At 36.9% G+C, this 18,521-nt stretch overlaps 1 long non-coding RNA gene across 1 annotated transcript; it reads left to right on the forward strand.

Moving 5' to 3' along the window:
• The first annotated feature begins 5,373 nt into the window (after positions 1-5,373).
• LOC139952474 (uncharacterized) lies at positions 5,374-7,274 on the forward strand. The gene is made up of 4 exons (XR_011787896.1): positions 5,374-5,480; positions 6,074-6,170; positions 6,681-6,718; positions 7,186-7,274. It is a non-coding gene; the product is annotated as an uncharacterized lncRNA (long non-coding RNA).
• The last annotated feature ends 11,247 nt before the right edge of the window (positions 7,275-18,521 follow it).

Below are 18,521 nucleotides of genomic sequence, written 5' to 3' on the forward strand. Positions count from 1 at the left end.
TGAATTCTCAACAGCAGCAATGAGGAAATGTCATTTGTCTAGTGTAACAGATAGTAGTGATCAACTTCAGTGCAAGTGTTGCTGCATAGAGACCCCAGCTCCAACATAACCATAATCCGTAAGTTATGTTTCCTTGTTTTTTTTATAATCATATCCACAAAATGGTGAAGAATATTTTTGAACAGAGCATAGGCCTATTCGACACTATTGGTAATTACTCAAAATAATTATTAGCAAAAAACCTTACTTGGTACAAGTAATGGGGGGAGGTTGATACTAAAACATTGTGAGAAACGGCTGAAGTGCCAAAGTTGTCGAGAAAGAAGTAGTTTTCAACGAATTTGATTTCGAGACCTCAGATTTAGAACTTGAGGCCTCGGAATCAACCATCTAAACGCACACAACTTCCAGTGACAAGGGTGTTTTTTTTCTTTCATAGTTTATCTCGCAACTTCGATGACCGATTGAGCTCAAATTTTAACAGGTTAGTTATTTTATGCATACACCAACTGTGAAGGCTAGTCTTTGACTATTACCAATAGTGTCCACTGTCTTTAATTATTTGTGTTGATTGAATTATGTGTTGTGCGGGCCAGAGTCATGGTCGATCGCAATCGCAACAACCACCCTCTCATACACCATCATCATACAACGCGTCCGTCCAACTCATCCAGTACCCAGTGAAATTAAAGACGCTGTTGTACCATTGAGGAAGAGTTCTACCTTCATGGTTGTAAAGCATTGATTTTGTGCTAATTCTGCATAATTTTTTTGAAAAACATAAAGAAATACAACATTATTTGTTTAAAGACCTGGACACTACTAGTAGTTCTCAAAGACTAAGTTCACAGTTGGTGTATGTCAACATGTGCACAAAAATAACAAATCTGTGAAAATTTGAGCTCAATCATCAAAGTTATGAAAGAAAAAACACTCTTGTCGCACCATGGTGATGGTCACACAAAGTTGTGTATGAAAAAATTTCAGTATGGCGCCACCACTTTTCTTTTGATATGAAATAATATAGTATCTAATTTACCTAAAAAGTGGTGGCGTCATACAGAGTTATCCTTGTATGCTTGATTTTGAGGCCTCAAATTCTTAATCGGAGGTCTCAATATCAAAAATAATTTTATCTCGAAAACTACGTCAGGATAAATTTCCATATGGCACCACCACTTTTTTAATAATTTTTACAAAGAGGAGTGTTGCATTGAGGTAAATGAGATACTATTATTATTTAATTGGTGGCGCCATACAGAAACTTTTCTGAAAAGTTTTTAGGTACCATTTCAGAATACCAAATAAACACAGACTAAAATACAAAAATACTGTACACTAGGATTGGATAACCTACTTCTTGCTCTGTCTCTAAAATTTTGCCATTTGTTGCTTTGATATTTCAGCTCTCAAATTGTTCACAAGTGGATTTTGTAATAATTATTTTCCCCCTGCATGTTGTGCCATCCCTCAATCCTTGCCTACCTTATGATTTTTTTTTTTCAACTATCAAACTGCATCCAAGTGCTGGCCCAACGCTCAAAAACCAATGTTTACACCATCTTTAGACATTTCACCAAAACATGTTGCCCAATCTATCAAAATTTGCTGAATTTTTTTCTTTGCTGAAATTGTCTGAAAACTGATATTGTGCTTTTTCTGTTAAGGTTCCCTGGGCTAATACTGCGCAAATCGTTCAGTACCTCTGCATTTCCATTCCTGAAAAGTGGACACTATTGGTAAGTACTCAAAATAATTATTAGCATACAAAAGAGTCCTCCTCTCCCACTATGCAACATAGCTTTTCTCTTCACTTATCTATTTACATTTGTTGTCTTCAGTTAGCCTGGTTTTATATTCTTTGTATTTTTTTGTCGTCAGCATTTTGTATTATCATTTTGTGTTTGTCTTGTCCTTTTTTCTTTCTCACTGTTTTTTTTTATTCTTTTTTTTAAGTCGTTCTGTATAAAGGCTTTGTCTACAAGCCTCGGCTTATTCTCACAGCCTCATGCCCTCACTCCTCTCTTGTACATAGTTAATTTCTAGTTATTTATTTATTATTTGCTTTGAAATTATATTGTTTCTGTATAATTGAATGCACTCTAGATTTTTTTACGTTTCCATGTACTGTTTAAAGGCAGTGGACACTTGTTAATTACTCAAAATAATTATTGGGATTAAACCTTTCTTCGTGACAAGTAATGGGGAGAGGTTGATGGTATAAAACTTTGTGGGAAACAGCTCCCTCTGAGGTGACGTAGTTTTCGAGGAAGAAGTAATTTTCCACGAACTTGATTTCGAGGCCTCAGATTTACAATTTGAGGTCTCGAAATCAAGCATCTGAAAGCACACAACTCGTGTGACAAGGTTGCTTTTTCTGCCATTATTATTTCGCAACTTTGACGACCAATTGAGCTCAATTTCCCACAGGGTTGCTATTTTAAGCATTTGTTGAGAAACACCAAGTGAGAAGACTGGTCTTTGACAATTATCAAAAGTGTCCATTGTCTTTAATGCTCTCAATTTTGTTTGTTTTTAACAAGAATATGGAATAACCGTATTTTATTTAATTGAATTGAAAGTAGGCATAAAACCTTACTTGGTGTAATAGTAATGGGGAGCTGTTAATAGTATAAAAAAAAATGCGAGAAAAGGCTCCCTCTGAAGCGACATAGTTTCTGAGAAGGAAGTAATTTTCCTCAAATTTTGTTTTGAGACCCCAGATTTAGAATTTGAGGTCTCAAAATCAAGCATCTGAAAGCACACAACTTATTGTGACAAGGTTGTCTTTCTATAACTATTATCTTGCAACTTCGATGACCAACTGGGCTCCAATTTTTAAAAAACAATTGTCATTTTATTTTATTTTGTTTGTTTGCTCATATTCAGTCAGTAACAGACCTGACCATGTAAAATGTTTGAATGTTCAATTTATTATCGATGTTGTGCTATATTAAAGTCACCTGGAATTAGAATTTTTTTTTCTTTCAAACATAAGAGTATATGCTTACGAACAATAAAACAATTTTTTTAGTAATTGTTAAATATGTTTAAAACATTTATAAAGTTGTTTGGGGCTGACTCCGCCTACCCCTTTTGTGGCGTCAATCGAGGCGGACTTTGCCTGCAATGCATATAGTAAACACATGTGCAAAGTACATGTACGTCAAAGTCGTGACTTGGTACATTTCAAAAAGTGTTTTTCTGCATTCAGCAGCAATACACCTGGTCGGCATTGCCGGAAAAAAAAACTAAAATCTGTTTTTGAAATGTACTCACGACTTGGTCCGTACATGTACTTTGCAATTGTGTTTACTCTACGCATTACAGGCAAAGTCTGCCTCGATTGACGTCACGAACAGCGCCCTCTCGGGTCGAGGTCTACTCTTAAATTTGTAAATACATAAGAACTGTTTTTTTTTTAAACCTTTGTTAACTGTTTATTCACATTCCACTCATCAAAACACATATATTAGTGACAAAAGCTTTATTTTGATAAAAAATACCACTTCCAGGTGACTTAAGTGAATTGGTTGTTTTTGTAGGCTCATGATGTCTATTTCTCAAAGTTTTGCCAAAGTCCTGATATTTAACTCCCAAAATTATCTTTAATTTTCCCATTGCATGTTGCTCTAGTTCTCAAAGACTTGCCAACATTTTGATTTTGTTCAACTCTTAATATGTATCCCAAATGCCAATTTTATACCATCCATTATGTTTTCCAAAACTACGTTGCTTGGTCCCTCAAAACGTTTTTAAACCTTCAAAAATTTTCCCAAGCAAAATGTACGTTCTTAAATTTCACACTTCAAGTTGTTTAGTGCCTTCTGACATGCGATTTGCCTACTATGACGTCACGTGTAGCAAGGCACCTTATACCGCATACATTCTACAGTCTCTTTGTAGAAATTGGTTCAGCCGCTTTTTCAGGCTTCACGTGTGTGTGTACCTGTGTGTACTGTGTGCAGCGGCAAACGTTCACCGCGATGATTATGTTTCCGTCTTTAATGGCAGTGCACGTCCTTCGTTGGAAATAGTTTGTTTAGTTTGCCTTTTTTACGGAATTTAGTGTTTGCATCTCTGGGGACGTGGTACTTACAAAAAAATGCAGTTGGTAAAAATTTAAATCTTTTTTTGTTCTCTCTTTTTTTTTTTTTTTTTTTGATCGAAAAATTGAGAGTGTAAAATAGCATAGCTAGGTAAGCAACGATTGCATTCGGGCGCTCGATTCAATTGGTTCATGTTCTTTCTTGTTAAATTTTAAGTCGATTTTATAAAAGAATTTTTGTTTTCTGCTGTTTGTAAAGCCTCCACAAATTTAATTGTCCATACGTGGTTTTTTTTCAGTGGAAATACATAATGGCACAGGCTTTCAGGTAAGGTCTTTTTCCTTTATTCGTTCGTTATAAAGTCTTTTTATAAAAATTAAAAAAATTAAATTAAATAAAAACATTTTGTTCTGGAGTTCAATTTTTGCTAATTCACTTGCCAACCTGTTATTTAAAGTTTTTTTTAACTGTTTTTAGTTATTCAAATTATAGCAAGTGTTGTGACTGTATTTGGTTGATGTTACTTGAGGCTCATGATGGCTATTTCTATATAAACTTGCCAATGTACTGGTGTTTTAGCTGGAAAAGGTTTTACACACTGATGTTGTGTGTTTTTTTTTTCACCACGCATGATGGCACATTTCTCACAAACAACCTCATGATTTTTTTTTCAACTCACTAACTGTATCCCAGTGCCCGCGCAACTCTCAAAAGCCAATGTTGGGGCCTACACCATTTCACATTTTTAATCCTCGACAATTTATACCATTTTGTGACTTTCTTTAAAAACTTACCAATAATAATAATAATACGGTTATTCAAGGAACATGTTGCCTTGGATCAGTCGAAAAGCATTGGAAACTGTTTGTCAAAAATTTGACTCCTATAAATGGCCGACCGATTTAGTTGACGAGGCAAGGAAAACCACGAAATTTTCTGAGTGATACTTGTGTGGATCATTATACTCTACTTTTAAAATGGCACGTTTTATGTCGCAATCTTTTATGGTTAGCCAAATTTAGTCAAAATGTTGACCCCACCAAATGGCAGACGGTGGTTCTCCAGACGTATGAGGAAAACTGCAATTTCGATGCATGTTTGTGTGGATCCCAATATTCTACTTTTAAAATGTCTTTCTAACCATATGCATTTTAAAACAAACAGTTACAAACACTTTTCAAAGACCAACTCAACCGATCCAAGACAACGTGTTCCTTCAATGTCATGTCATGTATTTTTTAATTCTATCTCTGTTGCCATGCTGGTTGTTTCTTTGACAGAGTTGGTTGCTGCCTGCACGGATGATGAAAGCCTAACAACTTGGAATACGTCTAGAAACTCATTGCAGGCTATCCATGTAAAGGTTGTGATATCTAGGAACTCAATGCTTCACTACGAACACTGTAGGTCAACAACTATTATCTTCAATGGGTAAGTCTTGAAGTTTGATCCCATATCTACTAATTTTGTCTCATCAATCAAAACTTGTCCTGTCCTGTGCACCTCTCAGTTGTTTTTTTACCATCAAATCCCGGGACATTTAAACTAAAAAACAAATTTGTTTCCACTTTTAAAGCTGATTTTGTGTCATTATCAATCATGAAATAATTTAGCAAAGTTTGTGCAATTCTTTAAAAGAAGTTGCAAGTCCAAGGATCGCTTGGGATTCTTCGTTAATTTCTGATTAGTTGACAAAATAATCAAGGGGGGGGGAGCCCAAAAGGGCCATCCCCCACACCCAAGACTCTAAAAAATAATTTGTTTTATTACATTACGGGTGGTACATTTTTTGTCTGGAATAGACGCTTTATTGACAAGTTATGGAACTTACTAATCAGACAACCCTGGACGAATACCAAACATTTTCCTTTGCCTGTTTAGGCCATACCAGCTTTTTAAAACTGTGTTCCCTTTGATGCCATAATGATGATATACTTAAATCATGCAATCCAAAAACTTTATCGAGTTGCATGCTTCATATCTTGCTGATTAGTGAAGTCAATGCTACATTTATACCACTGCAGGTTATCCATGTGACAGCACAGTTACTGCTCCACTCCAACCGCGGCAGTTCACTTATTTGTATACTCACTGCTTCACTTCAAATATCATCTTCAATGGGTAAGTCTTGAAGGTTTGTCCTGTATCTACTTAAATTGAACTTTGGTTTGTCTCATCTTACAAAACTTGTCCCCATACACTGAGGCCATATCTCTCTCCATTGTTTTCACCTGATCCTATCTTTGGACACTTGCAACTAAAATCAATATATTTTTCAGTTTTAAATTGTTTCCAAGGTGATTTTTTTGTCATTCATGAAATATTACAAAAGTTTGTACCATCCTTTTAAACATTGCAAATCTAATGATAGTTCAATTTCCATTTGTTTCAAATTTAATAAAAGGTTCTATCTTGGAATCCTTCTTTTTAAATTGAAACTTTTTAAATTTAAACTGTTTCAAAATGACCAATAATCAAGGCCGATCACAAAGGGCCATGCCTCGCCCCCCCCCCCAACACCAATTTGAGAAGTAAATAATTAGACAACCCTAGATGTAAAAAGCTAATGCTCCTCAGTCCATTGAAACTTCTCTACGCCCTTAAACACTTTTGATACAGTTTTTTTTTTAGTTCACAGATTTACAACGGATTTACAGGGTTTACAGAAGGTAATAGTGAAAGACTTATCTTGAGATATCATTCCGTGAAATGCTTTACTTTTTGAGAAAACATTAAAACAGTATCAATTTTCGATAGCGAGAATTACATATTTAATTTAAACACATGTCATGAAATGGCGAAGTGTGGTGAAACAAGGGTGGGTTGTCCTGTAATTTTGTCCCGACTCCGATGACCGCTTGAGACTAAATTTTCTCAGGTTTGTAGTTTTATATATAAGTTGTGGTACATGAAGTGTGGGCCATTTGATAATACTGTTTACTGAAAGTGTCCAATGGCTTTAACCTTGTGTTTTTCAATACTTACATATTTTTCCCATGCAATTAGACTTTGTCTTAATTTTCTGGCAACAGTCTTTCAAAAACTTACCAATTTTGTGATTTTAATAAATGTATCCGATAATGACATGTATTTTCTTATTATGTCTCTGTTGCTATGCTGTTTGTTTGTTTGACAGAGTTGGCTGCTGCCTGCACAGATGATGAAAGTCTAACGACTTGGAGCATGTCTACAAATTCACTGCGGGCTATCCATGTGACTGTAAAGGTTGTGCTATCTTAGGAACTCTCTACAACCACTGTAGTTCATCCATGTGACGGCAACAACTGTCTTCATTGGGCAAGTCTTGAAGTTTTATACCTTCTAAAGTTGAACTTAAATTTGTCTCATCAAAAATAGTTGTCCCATGCACTGAGGTCATATCTCGTTAATGTTTTTTAACACATCAAATCCTCGGACATTTCAATAATTTGTTTCAAATTGTTTTCCAAGCTGTTTTAGTAGTTCTTAATTTGTTTACTAAAGCTTGTGCTGATCGTTAACAGAAAATTGCCAATCTAATGATAGTCCGACTCCCATTGGCTATCAAAAAAGAGCACCGAACTCAAGCTCTGATGCTTCTGTTCAGCAGAGTGTGAGTTCGAATCCCGGTCGTGACACTTGTGTCCCTGAGCAAGACACTTAACTATAATTGCTTCTCTCCACCCAGGGGTAAATGGGTACCTGTGAGGGCAGAGGTGGTTCTTGTGATTGGTTTAGCCGAGTAGCGCATGTATTTGTCGCACAGGCTGTATACTCCCCAGGGAGCTGAGATGGTTTAAAGAATGATTTAAGGCCCGGTGACCAGGGGTAATATTGTCGGAAGCGCTTTGAGACGCCCTCCGGCGTGAAAAGCGCTATATAAAAACGGTATATTATTATTATTATTATTATTATTATTATTATTATTATTATTATTATTATTATTATTATTATTATTATTGGTTGCAAATTGAATAAATTGTTCTCTCTTTGGATCCTATGCTTCCCACACAATTGGTTTTTATCTTTTTTCTGTTTGGTCAACGGTGTTTCAAAAACTCACCAATCTTGTGATTTTGTATAATGTAGTTGCTGATGTCATGTATTTCTTAATATTGACTTGGTTACCATGCTGGTTTTGTCTTTGACAGAGTTGGTAGCTGCCTGCACCGATGATGAAAGTCTAACAACTTGGAACATGTTTAGGAATTCACTGCAAGCTGTCCATGCAACTTTAAGGTTGTGCTATCTAGGAGTTCGATGCTTCACTTCAACCACTGTAGTTTATCCATGTGACAGCAACCATTATTATCCAATTGGTAAGTCTTGAAGTTTGATCACATCTTCTCAATTAGAACTTTTTTGTCTCATCAAACAAAACTTGTCCCATGCACTGAGGTAGTATCTTTTTTCCTTTTTTTTTTACCTTTTCAAGTTTACCTTACTAACATGATCGGAAATTTTGGACTCCACAAAATGGCCAAACTAGTTTGTTTGCAACCAAAACAAAAAAGGAAAACCGTGCAACTTCAAGGCGTTTTTGTGTGGATTATTGTATTCTACTTTAGAATTATCTATTTTACCATATGCATTTCATAACAAACGCTTTTCAAAGACCAATTCTGCTGATCTTTAAACACACTTCATGAACCAAACAACCTTAGTTGTGAAAAGCTAAAGATGCCCAGTCCCTTGAAGCTTCCTAACCTTGTGTTTTTCAATCCTGGAATAATTTTTTTTTTCACAGCAAATGTGCCATTTCTTAGTTTTCAAAACGACAGGTTGGTGCTGTGTTGTCAACTGTCTTTCCAAAACTTACCAATCTTGTGATTTTTAATAATGTCATATATTTCTTTATTCTGTCTCTGTTGCCAGGCTGGTTGTGTCTTTTGACAGAGTTTGCAACAGATGATGAAAATCTAACAACTTGGAACATGTCTAGGACCTCACTGCAGGCTATCCATGTGACTGTAAAAGTTGTGCTATCTAGGAACTCAACGCTTCACTTCAACCACTGTAGTTCATCCATGTGACAGGAACCATTATCTTCAATAGGCAAGTCTTAAAGTTTCATCCCATGTTTACTAAATTTGAACTTTACTTCGTCTCATCAAACAAAACTTGTCCCGTGCACTTGGGTCATATCTCTTTTTTTTTTTTTTTTTTCACCTTATCATTTCCTGGGTCAATGGTAACTAAGCAAATGTTTTTGTATACTTAAGATTGTTCACAGGCTGACTTTGTGTCATTTAATGCAGTATTACCAAAGTTTATGCCATTCTTTTAGAAAGATTGGAAATCTGATAATAGTTGAAGATGCATTTGTTTCAAATATTGTTCTTTCTTGGGATCCTTCTTTTTTAGATATTTTTTTTTGTTCAATTTGTCAATATAATCGAGGGCCAATCTTGTGATTTTGAATAATGTGCGTGATAATTTCATGTTTATGTCTAGCCTTGCTCAAGGCAGTCGCATTATTCGCTCCGAAAAGACGCAGCTGTAAACCCACCCGCCGTATACCCTGTGCATGGTGTGTGCGATCACACCGAATGACCCACCCGTATACACACTGTCACATCGCACGAATACTGTTCACACAAGCCATTGCACTCGTACACCACTAACCGCATGCGGAGGCCGTCAGGCCGACAGCCTTGTCGGGTCTGTATCTTCCCGTTTTAATGTGTTGTATTGAAAAAATTCCAATAGTGGACGAAATTGGGGGGGGGGGGCTCTAGGATATGCTAGTATGCAGCTCATGAATATTTACATCGTTCGTCAGACCTATCAGACAACACGGGATGTGAGGCAAATGAATTATTCATTTTGACGTCCAATCACGCACTTCCCTTATCACGACCTTTGGACCCTATCATGCGTCCGTGGTGGTGGTGTGTGAGGTAAACATGTCTCGTCTTTCGCGGGCATTATGGTAATGAGCTGACCGTGGGAACTCTTCGCTTATTATAGTAATGAGGTCAGTGGCTTCAACACAGATCCTACAAGGCTGTCGGCCTGACGGCCTCCGCATGCGGATAGTGTACGGGGGCATCGTGTCGTGCGATATTACGCACAGTGAATACGGGTGGGTTTTACGCACAGTGAATACGGGTGGGTTTTTATACAGCGGCGGTCTTTTTTCGGAGTGAATAATTCGACTGCCTTGAGCAAGGCTAGTTTATGTCATGCTTATGTCTCTGTTGCTATGCTGGTTGTTTCTTTGACAGAGTTGGCTGCTATCAGATGAGGGAAGTTGAACACCTTGGAACATGTCTAGAAACTCACTGCAGGCTATCCATGTGACTATAAAGGTTGTGACATAAAAATTTCCTGCTTAACTCCAAACACTGTAGTTCATTCATGAGACAGCAACTATTATCTGCCACCGGTAAGTCTTGAAGTTTTATCCATATCTACTAAATTTGAGCTTTAACTTGTCACATCAAACAAAGCTTGTCACGTCACTAAGGTCATATCTCTCTGGTGTTTTGTTACCAGATCCAGTCCTTGGACACTTGCAACTAAAATATATTATTTTTTATGTGTAATTGTTCCCATACTGATTTTGTGTAACTTTTATCAAAAATTATCCATTTTACACTTTTGGTAATTGTCAAAGACTAGTCGTCACAGTCGGTGTATCTCAACATATGCATAAAATGACAAACCTGTGAAAATTTGAGCTCAATCGGTCGTCGAAGTTGTGTGCTTTTTTATGCTTGATTTCGAGACCTCATTCAGGTCTCGAAATAAAATTCATGGAAAATTACTTCTTTCTCATAAAGTACGTCACTTCAGAGGGAGCTGTTTATCACAATGTTTTATACTATAAGCCTCTCCCCCCGTTACTTGTAATCAAGAAAGGTTTTCTGATGATAAATATTTTGAGTAATTACCAATAGTGTCCACTGCCTTTTAACAAAATACTTTTACTGATAGTTCAACTCTCATTTGTTTCAAATGTAAAAAAATAGTGTACTCTCTTGCGATCCTTATTTTAAAATTAGTTAGTTTTTCTTCTTCAAACTTGTCAAAGAACAAGGGCTTATCACGGGGGCCATGCTTTCCAGCCCCAAATTCTGAAAAAAATTAAGCTTTTATTAAGTTAGGAATGTTACATTTTTCGTTTGAAATTAACGCCAATTTGAGAGATTAACAAACATAATAATCAGACAACCCTAGATGTAAAAAGCTATTAAGCTGCCCAGCCCCTTGAAACTTCTTAACCTTTTTTTATTTTATTCTTAAATACTTTTTTCAGAGCCTATGTGCCATTTCTTATTTTTCAAAAACTTACCAATTTTGTGCTTTTTAATAATGTCATGTATTTCTAAATTCTGTCTCTTTTGCCAGGCTGGTTGTTTCTTTGACAGAGTTGGCTGCTGCCTGCACGGATGATGAAAGTCTAACAACTTCGAACATGCTATCCATGTGACTGTAGCCTAAAGGATGTTCTACCTAGAAACTCGATGCTTCATTCCAACCACTGTAGTTCACCCATGTTGAGGCAAATTATTATTATCTTCAATGGGTAAGTCTTAAAGTCTCATCAATCAAAACTTTGGGCCGATGGGAGGGTGATTGCAGCCTTGAACTCTGGTCGTTAATCTGGTGTGAAGATAGTCTTGGGTTTGCTGAGGTTGAATGTCTTGTATCCGTCGAGTTGAGGTGATGTCTTGATGTGGTGTAGTTTCTGCTTCAAGCTGTCCTACTAACAAGTGTTGAAGTCCCGGCGGACCAAGGTGTTGCGGACAGCGGACTTGAAGCGAAGATGATGGAATGAAGAGTTGTGAAGGTATCTGTCAGTGTGTGTTGGCTTGCGGTGTGAGCTAGAGTGCCATCAGCTTGTCGAGTAAAATGCCTCAAAATATAATTGTCTTGTTACTTGTCTGTGAGGAAGGAGATGTTGTTTTGTTCTTGTTCCATGGTGAATTGGATGCGTGGATGTTGACTGTTCAGGTTATCGAGGAACTCTTGGAGTGCTGCCATAGGGCCTAACCAAAGGTGTCGTCAATGTAGCGGAGCCAGAGGTTGGGGCAAAGATCGCCATTCTCGATCGTGTCTAGTTCAAATTACTCCATGAACAAATCCGCCAGGACCGGGGATACAGGAGATCCCATGGCAGCCTCAGAGGTTTGTTCGTAGAATTTGTCTCGCCACCTGAAGCTGGGAGCAGAGACGCAGGTGATGAGGAAGTCGTGGACTTGTTCTGGAGTGAGGCTTGTGCAGTCTGGTAGTGTAGGATCGCCTTAAAGACGTAGTTTGGCGATGTTGCCTGCTTCTTCCGTAGGTATGTTGGCGCTACTTAAGTTCCACCACCTCCAGCAGTCCAGCGTTCTCCTGAAGACGAGCAAAGTGTACTGTTCAAAACGTTGAGACCCAACTGGCTCTTTTTAGAGCCAACACTCACCCTAAGAGGTTTACACATGGTTGTACCCGCAAGTTTACTATTTGTTTATAGTTTCTTCTTATCTCTCCACACCATGCAAAGCTTCAAACGATATTTATATAAATCAGACAACCCTAGATGTAAAAAGTTAAGCTGCCCAGTCCCTTGAAACTTCTTAACCTAGTGATTTTTATTCTTATTTTTTCCTGAGCCTATGTGCCATTTCTTAGTTTTCAAAACAAGTTGGTACTGTTTTGCCAACTGTCTTTGAAAAACTTACAAATCTTGTGATTTTTAAAAATGTGTTGATAATGTCATGTTTTTCTTAATTCTGAAATTCACTGCAGGCTATCCATGTGACTGTACAGGCAGTGCTATCTAGAAACTCGATGCTTCACTTTAACCACTATAGGTCATCCATGTGATTGCAACTATTATCTTCAATGGGTAAGTCTTGCAGTTTTATCCCATATCTACTAATTTTAAATTCTAATTTGTCTCATACAAAAAAAACGTGTATCGTGCACAGACGTCATATCACATTGTTATTTTTACCCTATCGATTTGTAGGACACTTGCATCTAAACAAAAATTGGTTTCAGATTCAAATTGTTCCTGAGCTGAGTGTCATTCGAGAAGTATTATCAAACTTTGTGCCATTCTTTTAAAAATTGAATGCAATCTAATGATAGTTCAACTCTCATTTATTTCAAGTTTAATAAATTGTTATCCCTTGGGATCCTTTTTTTTAAACTGATTTTTTTCTTCCACAATTGCTGCATGCACAGAGGGCAGCAATTTGGGACTTGCCTGCATGCTGTTCATGTGACTGTTGGTACTATTTTGTCAACTTTCAAATCTTGTGATTTTTAGAAATGTGGTTGATAGAATCTGAATGCTTCACTCCAGCCACTGTAGTTCATCCTGTGATGGCAACTAATATATCTTCAATGGGCAAGTCTTGAAGTTTGATCCCATACATCCACTCAATGTGAGCTTGAATTTGTTCCATTAATAAATTTGCAAATCCAATGATCTCTTTACATTCTACTGTAATATTGATTTCGTTTTACAAAATTGACAGTATAATCAAGGGAGGGGGACCAAAGGGGTAATACCTGCTCCCCCAACTCTTTCTGTTGTTATTATCATGTTATGACCAAGCATTTCTTGTTTGAAATGGATGCTTTATAGACAAGTTAACTAACTTTATATTCAGACTACCCTGCATGTCATCAAACAGTTTATGTTTGTCTAATAAGGGCAACCCAGCTTTATTAACCTTCCCCCCCCCCCCCCCCGAGTGACTGAGTGACATATTGGTAGTGTACTTAATATCATGTAATCTATATCGATTTGCATTGTTTCATATTTTGCTGAAAAGTAAACTCAATACTACGTTCTTACCACTGCAGGTTATCCATGTGACGACACAGTTACTGCTACAGTTGCTGCAGGTCATCCGCACAGGCACAGTTTGTGCAAGTATTAAGTCACAAGGAACTGGAGTGTGTAATGTAAGCCTTTCTTTCATTCTAAAGGCCCAGTCACACTGATAACGATAACAACGCATAGAAAATGCATTTATTCAACCAGTCGAGGGCGTGCATTGTAATGCTTTCATATTCGTTATTGGGGCTTGTGAGCCACCCCTTTACCATTTCTTTTTTGGAATAACTGTTCTAACATCAGGTTGGCCACTCTGCTAATATTGCCCCAATTGAGAAAACCTTATCTAAATTTTTTGAGAGTAAAATTATAATCGTTGTCTTGCTTTGTTTTGCTGTGGCTCTTTTTCATTTTTTTTCCATTTTTATCTTTGTTTTTGAACTTGTAAAAATTTTGTTTAACTCTCTTTCAATTCTTAGTTTTTTTTCCCAAGTCTTTTCTTCCATGTTATCTTAATTAAACTCTTGCAAGTTTTTGCTCAACCCAAAAGCACACTCTCTCCAGTCCCTTAAAGCTTTTCATCTTACTGATTTTCATACAGCCAAATGTTTGTGCGCTGCTTGTGTGCTTAAATTCTCTTAAATTGTCCTAACCAATTGTATACAGACCATTTTATCTAAGGCTTGACTTTATTTGGATTGGTCATCCAGTTGGTTGTGATGTGGAAAGCTCCAAACTCGTGTTATGTTTACCGAAAATCATTTGTCATATATTGCTCAAAATGTGTCATAATATGCTTTGATTTCGTTTAGGTTGCCATGCTGGCTGTCCCTAGTTAGGGGGGGGGAGGGGGGCTGCTGTTAGCACAGATGATGAAAGCGTGTCAACCTGGAACAAAAGAACATCGCTGAAGGTTCTACAACATAGATTGCCATGACCACTGAAGGTATATGCACATTTTATGAACCTTGTGTTTTTATAACACTTTATTAAATTTGTATAATTCCTTAGCCACAACTTTGCCATCTCTGATAAGCAAAATGTTGAGTCCCTCAAAATTTGCTAAGCTGAATAAAACTTCAATTGGCTACAAGTTCACTATCCAATGGTATGCGATCTCTTGAAACTATCAATGTGTTGTCCAGCCCTCCAAAAACTTACCAACCAAATGTCTTTGGTACTCTGAAATTGTTATTCTCACTAGGATTTGTGGTGCCTTTGACATTTCGTCAAAATGCCTGTTGTCCAGTTTGGTTGCATCTCTTGAAACCATACCTAGTTCATGTTGAACTGTTCATGTTGAACTGTTCATGTTGAACTGTTCATGTTGAACTGTTCATGTTGAACTGTTCATGTTGAACTGTTCATGTTGAACTGTTCATGTTGAACTGTTCAAGTCGTTTTCAAAGCAACCTTGTACAATCTCTCGATACCATTTTATGTTGACAATGTATGGCCGTAATTATTGTTAAATTACAGCCATGCTATGTCTTGCTAGATGTCTTTTTATTTTTGCGGTTGAATAAAGAATTGACTAGAGTGGGGTTTGAACGTGCCGGCGCTCTACCAACTGAGCTATCTAGCCCAAAATTGGCGGTGTCCCTATTTTGTCAATATCTTTGTTCGGGGGTGCCAGTCAGAAGCCATACAACCGTTAACTATGGCTTTTGACTAGCTCAGTTGGAAGAGCGCCAACACGTTAATCCGAGTCAATTCTTTTGACTCGAGTCAATTCTTTGTTCAACCCCAAGAATCATTTCAAAATTTACCCAATCAGTTTCCCTTGTGGTTTATGTTGATAGATGACTTTTGATGAAAAGATTAATATTGTGTCTGTTTTCTTCTTCAGATTATTGACTAATTGAAGAACCACCTCCATGGGTCACTTATACTCGAAGTCGATTTGATTAGGAACCTAGTCTCTTCATCACCAGTCGTCCCCTGACTTAGGGTCTTCTATACCCGAAGTCAATTCAAATGGGACCCTAAACTGCTCATCACGCCCTTCCAGCTCTAATGCGCATCTTCAGCTACCGCTTTGTCGTATAAGCTAGAGTTGTAGTCCAGCAGTCTCCTGATGGACAGAGTATACTGTCTGAAACATTGAGCCCACAGGTTCTTCTCAGAACCAAATATCAGTCGATAGAGATCTACCTACTGAGTTTGTAAATCATTAAGTTGCCAAGCTTCGAAGGCTAGGCTTTTTCTTTTAGCCATTGCAAATTTCTGAGGTTATTTTTACAACTTTTTAGTGTTGTGTTCTCCATTCAAGCCAAGCAAACTTTATAGTGTACTGTGCCAATAATTTCCGAGGTATTCATTGTTCATCTATCAAAACAGTTTCAAGGTTATGTTCTTATACCTCTCAAATCCTTTCCAAAGTAATTTTGTGCAATATTGTAAAACCATTCCAAGTTGGTGTTGTATCGCTAAAGTTATATTGAATTGCAAATTTTTCCAAAGACACTTGACCCTTATTGCTCCGTCTTTTGAGTAGGGCGTAAAGGTCATGTGTGTTATTTAATGCTGGTGCGAGAACCCAATTGTGTTTACTTTGGAGAGAAGGGTTTGCCCTGGTGTTTATGCCATGTTTGTCAAATGATGTTGTATATGGGACTTGTATTTCAACAAGCTAGCTTGAAATAATAGGATGTTAAATTTGCATCGGGGATAAAGGATAAGTTGGCTTAACTGTGTTAAACTTAATGGCTCTCATTAACCAAATGGATTATGCTTACCTATAAAAGTTTGATTTTATTACTTTCCAACTACTTCAGATCAAGGAGGCCCTTGAAGAGGGTCAGAACACTCAACAGACCACCTTGCTTCCTAGATGGTAGAGATTGAACAGAAACAGAGTGTTGACATCAGCAGTGATGAACCTGATGTCTGGAGTCCCAATCAAGACTTGACCTCGAATCATCAACAGAACAAAGGTTGGATGCTTCGTACTGTATCGAACTTTTAAAGTACCAAAAGCACTTTCTGTCCACTCCCTCAAAACTTTTCATGTTACAGATTTTCAAACATCAAGCTGCTTAAATTTTCTCAAACCATATGTATACAGACCCTTACACTTTTGGCTTTAAAACTTTGTTTAGATTGGTCACCAAGTTGGTTGTGACATGACAACTCCAAGCTCATGTGTGTTGTTGGACTGTCTTTAAATTCACCGAAAATAGTTTGTCAAGTAATTTATCAATCGTGGCAATCCTGTGATTTTCATTTTGGGGATTTTTATTGTCATGTTTGCTTTGATTTCATCAAGGTTGCCATGCAATGTATCATAAGGGCATCCCTGCTTTAATTTTTTTTTCACCCCGAGTGCCATACTGGTATTGAACTTACAAACTTATAATCTATATCGACGTTTTCTTGCTGCAACTTTACACAAGTTGATCCTGGACCAGTCATCTTGAGATATAGTTATTATTAAACATGTTGTTCTTAACTCTTATTTCTGGATAGTTTTTTTTTTCAACTGTTCCATTTAAACCTTTGAAGTGTTGTTTTTGCAACTCATTTTTTTCGGCTTTTTTTATACTTCAGGATTTTCTTTGACTCTTTGTTTTCAGTTATTTGTTTATATTACCATTCATCTTAAGAAATATTTAATAATAAACATGCGGAATTCACAAAAACAAAATCAGTATTATTTTGATAATCTCCCTGACCCATTCCAAATGATTTGTTAAGCTGGTGTTGGGTTTACTAATTTGAACTTAAATCGCTGAGGACACTTCAGATGGAACTTAGTTCGTAACTTCATTTGAACCTGTGAGTATGATCACATTCTTTACTAACTTCGCCACGTCATGGAAGAACAACACTTCAGATTGAACTGCATCTACATTTGGACATGTGAGTATGAAAAAACTTTCCTGAAAAATCACGCCACACGCACAACATGGAACGGAGCATATGCGGCCCCAGGCCGACGGTCCTGAGTGCAAACCTTTATCAGAGCTATCCTTTAACTATCCTATTTCTCACCCCCAAAACTCCTCACAAAACCTTCCCAAGAAATCGTCCCCCGAAAGTATCTACCAAGTAATCTGTTTTTGTTTCAACTCTTTCTAAACTTTTTTTTTCAGCTCTGCCGAGCTCTTAATCAACTCTTCCAATTTGTTTTCCCAACTCTTCAAAGTTCTTTATAAACTTTTCCAAGTGGTTGTTCAACTCTCCTGATTTCTAAATTAACTTGTTTCTAATTTTCTTTTTAGCAATATAAAATCTTCCAAACTGTCTTTACCAAATCTTCAAAGTTGTTTCTCAACTGTTTCAAGTTGTTTTGACATCTCTTCCAAGTTTTTAATCAGCTCATCTAAGTTCTTAATCAACTCTTTCAAGTTCTGTATTAAGTGATCTAAACTGTTTTCTCAACTCTCCCAAGTTCTTAATCGACTCCTATTCAATTTTTTAAGCAATATCTACTCTTCCAAATTGTCTTTACCAAATCTTTACCAGGTGTTTCCCAAGTCTTTTAAGTTGTTTTCTCAACTCATCCAAGTTCTTAGTCAACTCTTCAAATTGTTTTCTCAACTCTTCAAAGTTCTTAATCAACTCTTCCATGCTCTATATCAAGTATTCCAAGTCTTTTAAGTTGTTTTCCTAACTCTTCAAAGTTTTCTTAAACACTACTCTTTAAAGTTCTTAATAAACTCCTTTTCAACTTTTTTTTAGCAATATAAAATCTTCCAAACTGTCTTTACCAA

Source organism: Asterias amurensis, chromosome 2 (assembly GCF_032118995.1).
Source record: "Asterias amurensis chromosome 2, ASM3211899v1".
NCBI lineage: Eukaryota > Metazoa > Echinodermata > Asteroidea > Forcipulatida > Asteriidae > Asterias > Asterias amurensis.